The sequence below is a fragment of the Hyla sarda genome, unplaced genomic scaffold (genome assembly GCF_029499605.1).
Source record: "Hyla sarda isolate aHylSar1 unplaced genomic scaffold, aHylSar1.hap1 scaffold_1137, whole genome shotgun sequence".
In the NCBI taxonomy this organism is placed as follows: Eukaryota; Metazoa; Chordata; class Amphibia; order Anura; family Hylidae; genus Hyla; species Hyla sarda.
Genome location: NW_026607758.1, coordinates 31069 through 48179, shown reverse-complemented (window position 1 = coordinate 48179; position 17111 = coordinate 31069). Strand labels below are relative to the sequence as shown.

Below are 17111 nucleotides of genomic sequence, written 5' to 3'. Positions count from 1 at the left end.
TTAGTGCAATGGATGGCTGGAAGCATTTGTCTTTGCCTTTGCAATACCACAGAAGCAATGCATGGTCAATGTACAGCAATGACACACCTGTGTGAACAGCCAGGAGACCCCCCCCCCCCCCCCCATGTTATGTTACATAGTTACATAGTTAGTACGGTCGAAAAAAGACATATGTCCATCAAGTTCAACCAGGGAATTAAGGGGTAGGGGTGTGGCGCGATATTGGGGAAGGGATGAGATTTTATATTTCTTCATAAGCATTAATCTTATTTTGTCAATTAGGAACATTCAGCACCCACCCGCTATCAAGGCAGCTGCCTATCATGTCATGCCCTACCTGCACAGGTGTGCTGGCTACTCAAATGATCCAATTAAGGAGGCCATTTAGTCAGCAGCAGCAGAAGTCCTGTGCCTGGACGCTCCAACAGCGGCCAGACACAAGCAGAAGCAGAAGCAGCAGAAGCAGCAGCAGCACCACCTTTTGTTTTTTGGCTGCAGCAGCAGCAAGGCCCACAGGGCTGGCTAGCTGGCTAGCCAGCAAGCAGGTAGCAATGAAAGTAGGAATCTTTCTTTTTAACCCTGTAAGGGGGTGGTGCACTGTACCCGAAGATACTGCCATATCGGGTCAATGCATAGGGCGACGGAAGCAAGCTTCGAAATCGGCCCCCGTTCTCAAAAATCCATTTAATATATGGTCCCCAGATAGGGGACGTATCAGATATTAAACTGATAAGAACAGATACTACACTTGATCTTAGCCAAAAGGCCGAGAAGCGATAACCGTGAAAGGGGCGGGCCCAACAAGGTGCCCTTCATGGGCACTATCACTGCTTGCTGTCAGGGAGGCTGCCAGACAATTTTCCATGCACACTCTGGGCTGGGGGGCAGTCAACCACCAGTACACACAGCAGAACCTAAACCCATACCATTATTGCTAAGCAGCAAGACAGGGGCCCATTGCACTCCCACGGGGCCTTTTTAAATGCAATCCATAACCCGGATTTGCCAGGAACCCTTCTTACTCCTCCTACTTGCATGTGACACTGGGCTTAGGATCTGCATAGGAAACACACACACAAGCACACACCTACCTTTGTTGCCTGCAGATGCCTCCTTGGCTGTCCCCAAACGGTATCAAACCAACACCCACGGGAAGCTGTAAGCATAGAGGACATGCCTGCACCCCATTGGACTTACCTGTGTGGGTTAAACCCGGGTTATTTGACAACCTATGGCGGTGATGGTTCTGCTCAGGCAGAGCAGTGCTGATGCTCCTCATAAAGCTGTCGCTGCTGTGAAGGTTCTAGGTGACATCACAAATCCCTATGGTTACATACACAACAAAGCTGGGTTGTTGTTGTTTACACTCTGCAAGGCCTGTGGAAGTGAGTGACATCATAGCACTGTAGTTCTGAGGGTTCTAGATGGATGCAACAATCTCCTGTTGCTTCTATGAAGGCCATAATAGACGACATCACCAAACAGCTCCATAGTCACATACACAGCAAAGGAGAGATGTTGTTTACACCTAGTGATGTCAGTGGTATTGAGTGACATCACAGCACAGTGCTAAGGCTCCTGGGCCTGGACACAGCAGCGGCTGCAATATCTCAACGGAGAATACGTTTATATATATGTGTGTGTGTGCGCGTATATATATATATATATATATATATATATATATATATATATATATATATTTCTCCGCCGAAATCACTTTTAAACCCATTTCCACCTTTTTTTCCCTTCTCTTCCTCTTACTTTTTTTTCACGTTTTTTTACGTTTTTCTCCTTTTCGCCTCTTTTCTGGGCGTATTATTCTTCTTTTTCTTCTTTTTTTTCGTCTAATGCATACCCCATCAGTGCAGCAATGCTTATTCAATACCGCCAGCAGATGGAGACACTGGGGGATAATTTTCTAAGGATTTATACTGATTTTTCCTGTCTGAATTTGTCGCACAGAAAGTTGCAGGCCAAATATGTGTGACATTTCTGCGACTTTAGCTTCTAGAGCATTTTTACAACATTATACATAGGTGCTGAATACATAAAAAGCGACTGTTCAGCGACAGACAAGTCGCATCGGCTGAAAGTAGGCCAGAATGTCAGTCCATGTTGGAGCAGGTTTAGATACAGTCTAAAGTATAGATCTCAAAGTCTGTGCACAGAATTTAGCAAGGGCCTCGCACCTTCTGATGCATCAGGTAGGTGCACAATAGCATAGCCTAACCCTCTGTACTTTGGTCTATATTGATGCGGGACATAGACAGCCAGCTGATGACCAATCCATTAGTGCAATGGATGGCTGGAAGCATTTGTCTTTGCCTTTGCAATACCACAGAAGCAATGCATGGTCAATGTACAGCAATGACACACCTGTGTGAACAGCCAGGAGACCCCCCCCCCCCCATGTTATGTTACATAGTTACATAGTTAGTACGGTCGAAAAAAGACATATGTCCATCAAGTTCAACCAGGGAATTAAGGGGTAGGGGTGTGGCGCGATATTGGGGAAGGGATGAGATTTTATATTTCTTCATAAGCATTAATCTTATTTTGTCAATTAGGAACATTCAGCACCCACCCGCTATCAAGGCAGCTGCCTATCATGTCATGCCCTACCTGCACAGGTGTGCTGGCTACTCAAATGATCCAATTAAGGAGGCCATTTAGTCAGCAGCAGCAGAAGTCCTGTGCCTGGACGCTCCAACAGCGGCCAGACACAAGCAGAAGCAGAAGCAGCAGAAGCAGCAGCAGCACCACCTTTTGTTTTTTGGCTGCAGCAGCAGCAAGGCCCACAGGGCTGGCTAGCTGGCTAGCCAGCAAGCAGGTAGCAATGAAAGTAGGAATCTTTCTTTTTAACCCTGTAAGGGGGTGGTGCACTGTACCCGAAGATACTGCCATATCGGGTCAATGCATAGGGCGACGGAAGCAAGCTTCGAAATCGGCCCCCGTTCTCAAAAATCCATTTAATATATGGTCCCCAGATAGGGGACGTATCAGATATTAAACTGATAAGAACAGATACTACACTTGATCTTAGCCAAAAGGCCGAGAAGCGATAACCGTGAAAGGGGCGGGCCCAACAAGGTGCCCTTCATGGGCACTATCACTGCTTGCTGTCAGGGAGGCTGCCAGACAATTTTCCATGCACACTCTGGGCTGGGGGGCAGTCAACCACCAGTACACACAGCAGAACCTAAACCCATACCATTATTGCTAAGCAGCAAGACAGGGGCCCATTGCACTCCCACGGGGCCTTTTTAAATGCAATCCATAACCCGGATTTGCCAGGAACCCTTCTTACTCCTCCTACTTGCATGTGACACTGGGCTTAGGATCTGCATAGGAAACACACACACAAGCACACACCTACCTTTGTTGCCTGCAGATGCCTCCTTGGCTGTCCCCAAACGGTATCAAACCAACACCCACGGGAAGCTGTAAGCATAGAGGACATGCCTGCACCCCATTGGACTTACCTGTGTGGGTTAAACCCGGGTTATTTGACAACCTATGGCGGTGATGGTTCTGCTCAGGCAGAGCAGTGCTGATGCTCCTCATAAAGCTGTCGCTGCTGTGAAGGTTCTAGGTGACATCACAAATCCCTATGGTTACATACACAACAAAGCTGGGTTGTTGTTGTTTACACTCTGCAAGGCCTGTGGAAGTGAGTGACATCATAGCACTGTAGTTCTGAGGGTTCTAGATGGATGCAACAATCTCCTGTTGCTTCTATGAAGGCCATAATAGACGACATCACCAAACAGCTCCATAGTCACATACACAGCAAAGGAGAGATGTTGTTTACACCTAGTGATGTCAGTGGTATTGAGTGACATCACAGCACAGTGCTAAGGCTCCTGGGCCTGGACACAGCAGCGGCTGCAATATCTCAACGGAGAATACGTTTATATATATGTGTGTGTGTGCGCGTATATATATATATATATATATATATATATATATATTTCTCCGCCGAAATCACTTTTAAACCCATTTCCACCTTTTTTTCCCTTCTCTTCCTCTTACTTTTTTTTCACGTTTTTTTACGTTTTTCTCCTTTTCGCCTCTTTTCTGGGCGTATTATTCTTCTTTTTCTTCTTTTTTTTCGTCTAATGCATACCCCATCAGTGCAGCAATGCTTATTCAATACCGCCAGCAGATGGAGACACTGGGGGATAATTTTCTAAGGATTTATACTGATTTTTCCTGTCTGAATTTGTCGCACAGAAAGTTGCAGGCCAAATATGTGTGACATTTCTGCGACTTTAGCTTCTAGAGCATTTTTACAACATTATACATAGGTGCTGAATACATAAAAAGCGACTGTTCAGCGACAGACAAGTCGCATCGGCTGAAAGTAGGCCAGAATGTCAGTCCATGTTGGAGCAGGTTTAGATACAGTCTAAAGTATAGATCTCAAAGTCTGTGCACAGAATTTAGCAAGGGCCTCGCACCTTCTGATGCATCAGGTAGGTGCACAATAGCATAGCCTAACCCTCTGTACTTTGGTCTATATTGATGCGGGACATAGACAGCCAGCTGATGACCAATCCATTAGTGCAATGGATGGCTGGAAGCATTTGTCTTTGCCTTTGCAATACCACAGAAGCAATGCATGGTCAATGTACAGCAATGACACACCTGTGTGAACAGCCAGGAGACCCCCCCCCCCCCCCATGTTATGTTACATAGTTACATAGTTAGTACGGTCGAAAAAAGACATATGTCCATCAAGTTCAACCAGGGAATTAAGGGGTAGGGGTGTGGCGCGATATTGGGGAAGGGATGAGATTTTATATTTCTTCATAAGCATTAATCTTATTTTGTCAATTAGGAACATTCAGCACCCACCCGCTATCAAGGCAGCTGCCTATCATGTCATGCCCTACCTGCACAGGTGTGCTGGCTACTCAAATGATCCAATTAAGGAGGCCATTTAGTCAGCAGCAGCAGAAGTCCTGTGCCTGGACGCTCCAACAGCGGCCAGACACAAGCAGAAGCAGAAGAAGCAGAAGCAGCAGAAGCAGCAGCAGCACCACCTTTTGTTTTTTGGCTGCAGCAGCAGCAAGGCCCACAGGGCTGGCTAGCTGGCTAGCCAGCAAGCAGGTAGCAATGAAAGTAGGAATCTTTCTTTTTAACCCTGTAAGGGGGTGGTGCACTGTACCCGAAGATACTGCCATATCGGGTCAATGCATAGGGCGACGGAAGCAAGCTTCGAAATCGGCCCCCGTTCTCAAAAATCCATTTAATATATGGTCCCCAGATAGGGGACGTATCAGATATTAAACTGATAAGAACAGATACTACACTTGATCTTAGCCAAAAGGCCGAGAAGCGATAACCGTGAAAGGGGCGGGCCCAACAAGGTGCCCTTCATGGGCACTATCACTGCTTGCTGTCAGGGAGGCTGCCAGACAATTTTCCATGCACACTCTGGGCTGGGGGGCAGTCAACCACCAGTACACACAGCAGAACCTAAACCCATACCATTATTGCTAAGCAGCAAGACAGGGGCCCATTGCACTCCCACGGGGCCTTTTTAAATGCAATCCATAACCCGGATTTGCCAGGAACCCTTCTTACTCCTCCTACTTGCATGTGACACTGGGCTTAGGATCTGCATAGGAAACACACACACAAGCACACACCTACCTTTGTTGCCTGCAGATGCCTCCTTGGCTGTCCCCAAACGGTATAAAACCAACACCCACGGGAAGCTGTAAGCATAGAGGACATGCCTGCACCCCATTGGACTTACCTGTGTGGGTTAAACCCGGGTTATTTGACAACCTATGGCGGTGATGGTTCTGCTCAGGCAGAGCAGTGCTGATGCTCCTCATAAAGCTGTCGCTGCTGTGAAGGTTCTAGGTGACATCACAAATCCCTATGGTTACATACACAACAAAGCTGGGTTGTTGTTGTTTACACTCTGCAAGGCCTGTGGAAGTGAGTGACATCATAGCACTGTAGTTCTGAGGGTTCTAGATGGATGCAACAATCTCCTGTTGCTTCTATGAAGGCCATAATAGACGACATCACCAAACAGCTCCATAGTCACATACACAGCAAAGGAGAGATGTTGTTTACACCTAGTGATGTCAGTGGTATTGAGTGACATCACAGCACAGTGCTAAGGCTCCTGGGCCTGGACACAGCAGCGGCTGCAATATCTCAACGGAGAATACGTTTATATATATGTGTGTGTGTGCGCGTATATATATATATATATATATATATATATATATATATATATATATATTTCTCCGCCGAAATCACTTTTAAACCCATTTCCACCTTTTTTTCCCTTCTCTTCCTCTTACTTTTTTTTCACGTTTTTTTACGTTTTTCTCCTTTTCGCCTCTTTTCTGGGCGTATTATTCTTCTTTTTCTTCTTTTTTTTCGTCTAATGCATACCCCATCAGTGCAGCAATGCTTATTCAATACCGCCAGCAGATGGAGACACTGGGGGATAATTTTCTAAGGATTTATACTGATTTTTCCTGTCTGAATTTGTCGCACAGAAAGTTGCAGGCCAAATATGTGTGACATTTCTGCGACTTTAGCTTCTAGAGCATTTTTACAACATTATACATAGGTGCTGAATACATAAAAAGCGACTGTTCAGCGACAGACAAGTCGCATCGGCTGAAAGTAGGCCAGAATGTCAGTCCATGTTGGAGCAGGTTTAGATACAGTCTAAAGTATAGATCTCAAAGTCTGTGCACAGAATTTAGCAAGGGCCTCGCACCTTCTGATGCATCAGGTAGGTGCACAATAGCATAGCCTAACCCTCTGTACTTTGGTCTATATTGATGCGGGACATAGACAGCCAGCTGATGACCAATCCATTAGTGCAATGGATGGCTGGAAGCATTTGTCTTTGCCTTTGCAATACCACAGAAGCAATGCATGGTCAATGTACAGCAATGACACACCTGTGTGAACAGCCAGGAGACCCCCCCCCCCCCCCATGTTATGTTACATAGTTACATAGTTAGTACGGTCGAAAAAAGACATATGTCCATCAAGTTCAACCAGGGAATTAAGGGGTAGGGGTGTGGCGCGATATTGGGGAAGGGATGAGATTTTATATTTCTTCATAAGCATTAATCTTATTTTGTCAATTAGGAACATTCAGCACCCACCCGCTATCAAGGCAGCTGCCTATCATGTCATGCCCTACCTGCACAGGTGTGCTGGCTACTCAAATGATCCAATTAAGGAGGCCATTTAGTCAGCAGCAGCAGAAGTCCTGTGCCTGGACGCTCCAACAGCGGCCAGACACAAGCAGAAGCAGAAGCAGCAGAAGCAGCAGCAGCACCACCTTTTGTTTTTTGGCTGCAGCAGCAGCAAGGCCCACAGGGCTGGCTAGCTGGCTAGCCAGCAAGCAGGTAGCAATGAAAGTAGGAATCTTTCTTTTTAACCCTGTAAGGGGGTGGTGCACTGTACCCGAAGATACTGCCATATCGGGTCAATGCATAGGGCGACGGAAGCAAGCTTCGAAATCGGCCCCCGTTCTCAAAAATCCATTTAATATATGGTCCCCAGATAGGGGACGTATCAGATATTAAACTGATAAGAACAGATACTACACTTGATCTTAGCCAAAAGGCCGAGAAGCGATAACCGTGAAAGGGGCGGGCCCAACAAGGTGCCCTTCATGGGCACTATCACTGCTTGCTGTCAGGGAGGCTGCCAGACAATTTTCCATGCAAACTCTGGGCTGGGGGGCAGTCAACCACCAGTACACACAGCAGAACCTAAACCCATACCATTATTGCTAAGCAGCAAGACAGGGGCCCATTGCACTCCCACGGGGCCTTTTTAAATGCAATCCATAACCCGGATTTGCCAGGAACCCTTCTTACTCCTCCTACTTGCATGTGACACTGGGCTTAGGATCTGCATAGGAAACACACACACAAGCACACACCTACCTTTGTTGCCTGCAGATGCCTCCTTGGCTGTCCCCAAACGGTATCAAACCAACACCCACGGGAAGCTGTAAGCATAGAGGACATGCCTGCACCCCATTGGACTTACCTGTGTGGGTTAAACCCGGGTTATTTGACAACCTATGGAGGTGATGGTTCTGCTCAGGCAGAGCAGTGCTGATGCTCCTCATAAAGCTGTCGCTGCTGTGAAGGTTCTAGGTGACATCACAAATCCCTATGGTTACATACACAACAAAGCTGGGTTGTTGTTGTTTACACTCTGCAAGGCCTGTGGAAGTGAGTGACATCATAGCACTGTAGTTCTGAGGGTTCTAGATGGATGCAACAATCTCCTGTTGCTTCTATGAAGGCCATAATAGACGACATCACCAAACAGCTCCATAGTCACATACACAGCAAAGGAGAGATGTTGTTTACACCTAGTGATGTCAGTGGTATTGAGTGACATCACAGCACAGTGCTAAGGCTCCTGGGCCTGGACACAGCAGCGGCTGCAATATCTCAACGGAGAATACGTTTATATATATGTGTGTGTGTGCGCGTATATATATATATATATATATATATATATATATATATATATATATATTTCTCCGCCGAAATCACTTTTAAACCCATTTCCACCTTTTTTTCCCTTCTCTTCCTCTTACTTTTTTTTCACGTTTTTTTACGTTTTTCTCCTTTTCGCCTCTTTTCTGGGCGTATTATTCTTCTTTTTCTTCTTTTTTTTCGTCTAATGCATACCCCATCAGTGCAGCAATGCTTATTCAATACCGCCAGCAGATGGAGACACTGGGGGATAATTTTCTAAGGATTTATACTGATTTTTCCTGTCTGAATTTGTCGCACAGAAAGTTGCAGGCCAAATATGTGTGACATTTCTGCGACTTTAGCTTCTAGAGCATTTTTACAACATTATACATAGGTGCTGAATACATAAAAGCGACTGTTCAGCGACAGACAAGTCGCATCGGCTGAAAGTAGGCCAGAATGTCAGTCCATGTTGGAGCAGGTTTAGATACAGTCTAAAGTATAGATCTCAAAGTCTGTGCACAGAATTTAGCAAGGGCCTCGCACCTTCTGATGCATCAGGTAGGTGCACAATAGCATAGCCTAACCCTCTGTACTTTGGTCTATATTGATGCGGGACATAGACAGCCAGCTGATGACCAATCCATTAGTGCAATGGATGGCTGGAAGCATTTGTCTTTGCCTTTGCAATACCACAGAAGCAATGCATGGTCAATGTACAGCAATGACACACCTGTGTGAACACAGCCAGGAGACCCCCCCCCCCCCCCATGTTATGTTACATAGTTACATAGTTAGTACGGTCGAAAAAAGACATATGTCCATCAAGTTCAACCAGGGAATTAAGGGGTAGGGGTGTGGCGCGATATTGGGGAAGGGATGAGATTTTATATTTCTTCATAAGCATTAATCTTATTTTGTCAATTAGGAACATTCAGCACCCACCCGCTATCAAGGCAGCTGCCTATCATGTCATGCCCTACCTGCACAGGTGTGCTGGCTACTCAAATGATCCAATTAAGGAGGCCATTTAGTCAGCAGCAGCAGAAGTCCTGTGCCTGGACGCTCCAACAGCGGCCAGACACAAGCAGAAGCAGAAGCAGCAGAAGCAGCAGCAGCACCACCTTTTGTTTTTTGGCTGCAGCAGCAGCAAGGCCCACAGGGCTGGCTAGCTGGCTAGCCAGCAAGCAGGTAGCAATGAAAGTAGGAATCTTTCTTTTTAACCCTGTAAGGGGGTGGTGCACTGTACCCGAAGATACTGCCATATCGGGTCAATGCATAGGGCGACGGAAGCAAGCTTCGAAATCGGCCCCCGTTCTCAAAAATCCATTTAATATATGGTCCCCAGATAGGGGACGTATCAGATATTAAACTGATAAGAACAGATACTACACTTGATCTTAGCCAAAAGGCCGAGAAGCGATAACCGTGAAAGGGGCGGGCCCAACAAGGTGCCCTTCATGGGCACTATCACTGCTTGCTGTCAGGGAGGCTGCCAGACAATTTTCCATGCAAACTCTGGGCTGGGGGGCAGTCAACCACCAGTACACACAGCAGAACCTAAACCCATACCATTATTGCTAAGCAGCAAGACAGGGGCCCATTGCACTCCCACGGGGCCTTTTTAAATGCAATCCATAACCCGGATTTGCCAGGAACCCTTCTTACTCCTCCTACTTGCATGTGACACTGGGCTTAGGATCTGCATAGGAAACACACACACAAGCACACACCTACCTTTGTTGCCTGCAGATGCCTCCTTGGCTGTCCCCAAACGGTATCAAACCAACACCCACGGGAAGCTGTAAGCATAGAGGACATGCCTGCACCCCATTGGACTTACCTGTGTGGGTTAAACCCGGGTTATTTGACAACCTATGGAGGTGATGGTTCTGCTCAGGCAGAGCAGTGCTGATGCTCCTCATAAAGCTGTCGCTGCTGTGAAGGTTCTAGGTGACATCACAAATCCCTATGGTTACATACACAACAAAGCTGGGTTGTTGTTGTTTACACTCTGCAAGGCCTGTGGAAGTGAGTGACATCATAGCACTGTAGTTCTGAGGGTTCTAGATGGATGCAACAATCTCCTGTTGCTTCTATGAAGGCCATAATAGACGACATCACCAAACAGCTCCATAGTCACATACACAGCAAAGGAGAGATGTTGTTTACACCTAGTGATGTCAGTGGTATTGAGTGACATCACAGCACAGTGCTAAGGCTCCTGGGCCTGGACACAGCAGCGGCTGCAATATCTCAACGGAGAATACGTTTATATATATGTGTGTGTGTGCGCGTATATATATATATATATATATATATATATATATATATATATATATATTTCTCCGCCGAAATCACTTTTAAACCCATTTCCACCTTTTTTTCCCTTCTCTTCCTCTTACTTTTTTTTCACGTTTTTTTACGTTTTTCTCCTTTTCGCCTCTTTTCTGGGCGTATTATTCTTCTTTTTCTTCTTTTTTTCGTCTAATGCATACCCCATCAGTGCAGCAATGCTTATTCAATACCGCCAGCAGATGGAGACACTGGGGGATAATTTTCTAAGGATTTATACTGATTTTTCCTGTCTGAATTTGTCGCACAGAAAGTTGCAGGCCAAATATGTGTGACATTTCTGCGACTTTAGCTTCTAGAGCATTTTTACAACATTATACATAGGTGCTGAATACATAAAAAGCGACTGTTCAGCGACAGACAAGTCGCATCGGCTGAAAGTAGGCCAGAATGTCAGTCCATGTTGGAGCAGGTTTAGATACAGTCTAAAGTATAGATCTCAAAGTCTGTGCACAGAATTTAGCAAGGGCCTCGCACCTTCTGATGCATCAGGTAGGTGCACAATAGCATAGCCTAACCCTCTGTACTTTGGTCTATATTGATGCGGGACATAGACAGCCAGCTGATGACCAATCCATTAGTGCAATGGATGGCTGGAAGCATTTGTCTTTGCCTTTGCAATACCACAGAAGCAATGCATGGTCAATGTACAGCAATGACACACCTGTGTGAACAGCCAGGAGACCCCCCCCCCCCCCCCCATGTTATGTTACATAGTTACATAGTTAGTACGGTCGAAAAAAGACATATGTCCATCAAGTTCAACCAGGGAATTAAGGGGTAGGGGTGTGGCGCGATATTGGGGAAGGGATGAGATTTTATATTTCTTCATAAGCATTAATCTTATTTTGTCAATTAGGAACATTCAGCACCCACCCGCTATCAAGGCAGCTGCCTATCATGTCATGCCCTACCTGCACAGGTGTGCTGGCTACTCAAATGATCCAATTAAGGAGGCCATTTAGTCAGCAGCAGCAGAAGTCCTGTGCCTGGACGCTCCAACAGCGGCCAGACACAAGCAGAAGCAGAAGCAGCAGAAGCAGCAGCAGCACCACCTTTTGTTTTTTGGCTGCAGCAGCAGCAAGGCCCACAGGGCTGGCTAGCTGGCTAGCCAGCAAGCAGGTAGCAATGAAAGTAGGAATCTTTCTTTTTAACCCTGTAAGGGGGTGGTGCACTGTACCCGAAGATACTGCCATATCGGGTCAATGCATAGGGCGACGGAAGCAAGCTTCGAAATCGGCCCCCGTTCTCAAAAATCCATTTAATATATGGTCCCCAGATAGGGGACGTATCAGATATTAAACTGATAAGAACAGATACTACACTTGATCTTAGCCAAAAGGCCGAGAAGCGATAACCGTGAAAGGGGCGGGCCCAACAAGGTGCCCTTCATGGGCACTATCACTGCTTGCTGTCAGGGAGGCTGCCAGACAATTTTCCATGCACACTCTGGGCTGGGGGGCAGTCAACCACCAGTACACACAGCAGAACCTAAACCCATACCATTATTGCTAAGCAGCAAGACAGGGGCCCATTGCACTCCCACGGGGCCTTTTTAAATGCAATCCATAACCCGGATTTGCCAGGAACCCTTCTTACTCCTCCTACTTGCATGTGACACTGGGCTTAGGATCTGCATAGGAAACACACACACAAGCACACACCTACCTTTGTTGCCTGCAGATGCCTCCTTGGCTGTCCCCAAACGGTATCAAACCAACACCCACGGGAAGCTGTAAGCATAGAGGACATGCCTGCACCCCATTGGACTTACCTGTGTGGGTTAAACCCGGGTTATTTGACAACCTATGGCGGTGATGGTTCTGCTCAGGCAGAGCAGTGCTGATGCTCCTCATAAAGCTGTCGCTGCTGTGAAGGTTCTAGGTGACATCACAAATCCCTATGGTTACATACACAACAAAGCTGGGTTGTTGTTGTTTACACTCTGCAAGGCCTGTGGAAGTGAGTGACATCATAGCACTGTAGTTCTGAGGGTTCTAGATGGATGCAACAATCTCCTGTTGCTTCTATGAAGGCCATAATAGACGACATCACCAAACAGCTCCATAGTCACATACACAGCAAAGGAGAGATGTTGTTTACACCTAGTGATGTCAGTGGTATTGAGTGACATCACAGCACAGTGCTAAGGCTCCTGGGCCTGGACACAGCAGCGGCTGCAATATCTCAACGGAGAATACGTTTATATATATGTGTGTTAGTGCGCGTATATATATATATATATATATATATATATATATATATATATATTTCTCCGCCGAAATCACTTTTAAACCCATTTCCACCTTTTTTTCCCTTCTCTTCCTCTTACTTTTTTTTCACGTTTTTTTACGTTTTTCTCCTTTTCGCCTCTTTTCTGGGCGTATTATTCTTCTTTTTCTTCTTTTTTTTCGTCTAATGCATACCCCATCAGTGCAGCAATGCTTATTCAATACCGCCAGCAGATGGAGACACTGGGGGATAATTTTCTAAGGATTTATACTGATTTTTCCTGTCTGAATTTGTCGCACAGAAAGTTGCAGGCCAAATATGTGTGACATTTCTGCGACTTTAGCTTCTAGAGCATTTTTACAACATTATACATAGGTGCTGAATACATAAAAAGCGACTGTTCAGCGACAGACAAGTCGCATCGGCTGAAAGTAGGCCAGAATGTCAGTCCATGTTGGAGCAGGTTTAGATACAGTCTAAAGTATAGATCTCAAAGTCTGTGCACAGAATTTAGCAAGGGCCTCGCACCTTCTGATGCATCAGGTAGGTGCACAATAGCATAGCCTAACCCTCTGTACTTTGGTCTATATTGATGCGGGACATAGACAGCCAGCTGATGACCAATCCATTAGTGCAATGGATGGCTGGAAGCATTTGTCTTTGCCTTTGCAATACCACAGAAGCAATGCATGGTCAATGTACAGCAATGACACACCTGTGTGAACAGCCAGGAGACCCCCCCCCCCCCCCCCCATGTTATGTTACATAGTTACATAGTTAGTACGGTCGAAAAAAGACATATGTCCATCAAGTTCAACCAGGGAATTAAGGGGTAGGGGTGTGGCGCGATATTGGGGAAGGGATGAGATTTTATATTTCTTCATAAGCATTAATCTTATTTTGTCAATTAGGAACATTCAGCACCCACCCGCTATCAAGGCAGCTGCCTATCATGTCATGCCCTACCTGCACAGGTGTGCTGGCTACTCAAATGATCCAATTAAGGAGGCCATTTAGTCAGCAGCAGCAGAAGTCCTGTGCCTGGACGCTCCAACAGCGGCCAGACACAAGCAGAAGCAGAAGCAGCAGAAGCAGCAGCAGCACCACCTTTTGTTTTTTGGCTGCAGCAGCAGCAAGGCCCACAGGGCTGGCTAGCTGGCTAGCCAGCAAGCAGGTAGCAATGAAAGTAGGAATCTTTCTTTTTAACCCTGTAAGGGGGTGGTGCACTGTACCCGAAGATACTGCCATATCGGGTCAATGCATAGGGCGACGGAAGCAAGCTTCGAAATCGGCCCCCGTTCTCAAAAATCCATTTAATATATGGTCCCCAGATAGGGGACGTATCAGATATTAAACTGATAAGAACAGATACTACACTTGATCTTAGCCAAAAGGCCGAGAAGCGATAACCGTGAAAGGGGCGGGCCCAACAAGGTGCCCTTCATGGGCACTATCACTGCTTGCTGTCAGGGAGGCTGCCAGACAATTTTCCATGCACACTCTGGGCTGGGGGGCAGTCAACCACCAGTACACACAGCAGAACCTAAACCCATACCATTATTGCTAAGCAGCAAGACAGGGGCCCATTGCACTCCCACGGGGCCTTTTTAAATGCAATCCATAACCCGGATTTGCCAGGAACCCTTCTTACTCCTCCTACTTGCATGTGACACTGGGCTTAGGATCTGCATAGGAAACACACACACAAGCACACACCTACCTTTGTTGCCTGCAGATGCCTCCTTGGCTGTCCCCAAACGGTATCAAACCAACACCCACGGGAAGCTGTAAGCATAGAGGACATGCCTGCACCCCATTGGACTTACCTGTGTGGGTTAAACCCGGGTTATTTGACAACCTATGGCGGTGATGGTTCTGCTCAGGCAGAGCAGTGCTGATGCTCCTCATAAAGCTGTCGCTGCTGTGAAGGTTCTAGGTGACATCACAAATCCCTATGGTTACATACACAACAAAGCTGGGTTGTTGTTGTTTACACTCTGCAAGGCCTGTGGAAGTGAGTGACATCATAGCACTGTAGTTCTGAGGGTTCTAGATGGATGCAACAATCTCCTGTTGCTTCTATGAAGGCCATAATAGACGACATCACCAAACAGCTCCATAGTCACATACACAGCAAAGGAGAGATGTTGTTTACACCTAGTGATGTCAGTGGTATTGAGTGACATCACAGCACAGTGCTAAGGCTCCTGGGCCTGGACACAGCAGCGGCTGCAATATCTCAACGGAGAATACGTTTATATATATGTGTGTGTGTGCGCGTATATATATATATATATATATATATATATATATATATATATATTTCTCCGCCGAAATCACTTTTAAACCCATTTCCACCTTTTTTTCCCTTCTCTTCCTCTTACTTTTTTTTCACGTTTTTTTACGTTTTTCTCCTTTTCGCCTCTTTTCTGGGCGTATTATTCTTCTTTTTCTTCTTTTTTTTCGTCTAATGCATACCCCATCAGTGCAGCAATGCTTATTCAATACCGCCAGCAGATGGAGACACTGGGGGATAATTTTCTAAGGATTTATACTGATTTTTCCTGTCTGAATTTGTCGCACAGAAAGTTGCAGGCCAAATATGTGTGACATTTCTGCGACTTTAGCTTCTAGAGCATTTTTACAACATTATACATAGGTGCTGAATACATAAAAAGCGACTGTTCAGCGACAGACAAGTCGCATCGGCTGAAAGTAGGCCAGAATGTCAGTCCATGTTGGAGCAGGTTTAGATACAGTCTAAAGTATAGATCTCAAAGTCTGTGCACAGAATTTAGCAAGGGCCTCGCACCTTCTGATGCATCAGGTAGGTGCACAATAGCATAGCCTAACCCTCTGTACTTTGGTCTATATTGATGCGGGACATAGACAGCCAGCTGATGACCAATCCATTAGTGCAATGGATGGCTGGAAGCATTTGTCTTTGCCTTTGCAATACCACAGAAGCAATGCATGGTCAATGTACAGCAATGACACACCTGTGTGAACAGCCAGGAGACCCCCCCCCCCCCCCATGTTATGTTACATAGTTACATAGTTAGTACGGTCGAAAAAAGACATATGTCCATCAAGTTCAACCAGGGAATTAAGGGGTAGGGGTGTGGCGCGATATTGGGGAAGGGATGAGATTTTATATTTCTTCATAAGCATTAATCTTATTTTGTCAATTAGGAACATTCAGCACCCACCCGCTATCAAGGCAGCTGCCTATCATGTCATGCCCTACCTGCACAGGTGTGCTGGCTACTCAAATGATCCAATTAAGGAGGCCATTTAGTCAGCAGCAGCAGAAGTCCTGTGCCTGGACGCTCCAACAGCGGCCAGACACAAGCAGAAGCAGAAGCAGCAGAAGCAGCAGCAGCACCACCTTTTGTTTTTTGGCTGCAGCAGCAGCAAGGCCCACAGGGCTGGCTAGCTGGCTAGCCAGCAAGCAGGTAGCAATGAAAGTAGGAATCTTTCTTTTTAACCCTGTAAGGGGGTGGTGCACTGTACCCGAAGATACTGCCATATCGGGTCAATGCATAGGGCGACGGAAGCAAGCTTCGAAATCGGCCCCCGTTCTCAAAAATCCATTTAATATATGGTCCCCAGATAGGGGACGTATCAGATATTAAACTGATAAGAACAGATACTACACTTGATCTTAGCCAAAAGGCCGAGAAGCGATAACCGTGAAAGGGGCGGGCCCAACAAGGTGCCCTTCATGGGCACTATCACTGCTTGCTGTCAGGGAGGCTGCCAGACAATTTTCCATGCACACTCTGGGCTGGGGGGCAGTCAACCACCAGTACACACAGCAGAACCTAAACCCATACCATTATTGCTAAGCAGCAAGACAGGGGCCCATTGCACTCCCACGGGGCCTTTTTAAATACAATCCATAACCTGGATTTGCCAGGAACCCTTCTTACTCCTCCTACTTGCATGTGACACTGGGCTTAGGATCTGCATAGGAAACACACACACAAGCACACACCTACCTTTGTTGCCTGCAGATGCCTCCTTGGCTGT

General features: G+C 46.3%; 8 non-coding genes across 8 annotated transcripts; all 8 read right to left on the bottom strand.

Moving 5' to 3' along the window:
* Positions 1-587: 587 nt before the first annotated feature.
* Positions 588-778, bottom strand: LOC130301831 (U2 spliceosomal RNA). The gene has a single exon (XR_008852180.1). It is a non-coding gene; the product is annotated as a U2 spliceosomal RNA (small nuclear RNA).
* Positions 779-2872: 2094 nt separating this feature from the next.
* Positions 2873-3063, bottom strand: LOC130301830 (U2 spliceosomal RNA). Its single transcript, XR_008852179.1, has one exon. It is a non-coding gene; the product is annotated as a U2 spliceosomal RNA (small nuclear RNA).
* Positions 3064-5154: 2091 nt separating this feature from the next.
* On the bottom strand, positions 5155-5345 carry LOC130301829 (U2 spliceosomal RNA). The gene has a single exon (XR_008852178.1). It is a non-coding gene; the product is annotated as a U2 spliceosomal RNA (small nuclear RNA).
* A 2094-nt stretch (positions 5346-7439) lies between these two features.
* LOC130301827 (U2 spliceosomal RNA) lies at positions 7440-7630 on the bottom strand. Its single transcript, XR_008852175.1, has one exon. It is a non-coding gene; the product is annotated as a U2 spliceosomal RNA (small nuclear RNA).
* Positions 7631-9725: 2095 nt separating this feature from the next.
* Positions 9726-9916, bottom strand: LOC130301826 (U2 spliceosomal RNA). Its single transcript, XR_008852174.1, has one exon. It is a non-coding gene; the product is annotated as a U2 spliceosomal RNA (small nuclear RNA).
* Positions 9917-12011: 2095 nt separating this feature from the next.
* Positions 12012-12202, bottom strand: LOC130301825 (U2 spliceosomal RNA). The gene has a single exon (XR_008852173.1). It is a non-coding gene; the product is annotated as a U2 spliceosomal RNA (small nuclear RNA).
* Positions 12203-14295: 2093 nt separating this feature from the next.
* LOC130301823 (U2 spliceosomal RNA) lies at positions 14296-14486 on the bottom strand. The gene has a single exon (XR_008852172.1). It is a non-coding gene; the product is annotated as a U2 spliceosomal RNA (small nuclear RNA).
* A 2090-nt stretch (positions 14487-16576) lies between these two features.
* On the bottom strand, positions 16577-16767 carry LOC130301822 (U2 spliceosomal RNA). The gene has a single exon (XR_008852171.1). It is a non-coding gene; the product is annotated as a U2 spliceosomal RNA (small nuclear RNA).
* Positions 16768-17111: the final 344 nt, after the last annotated feature.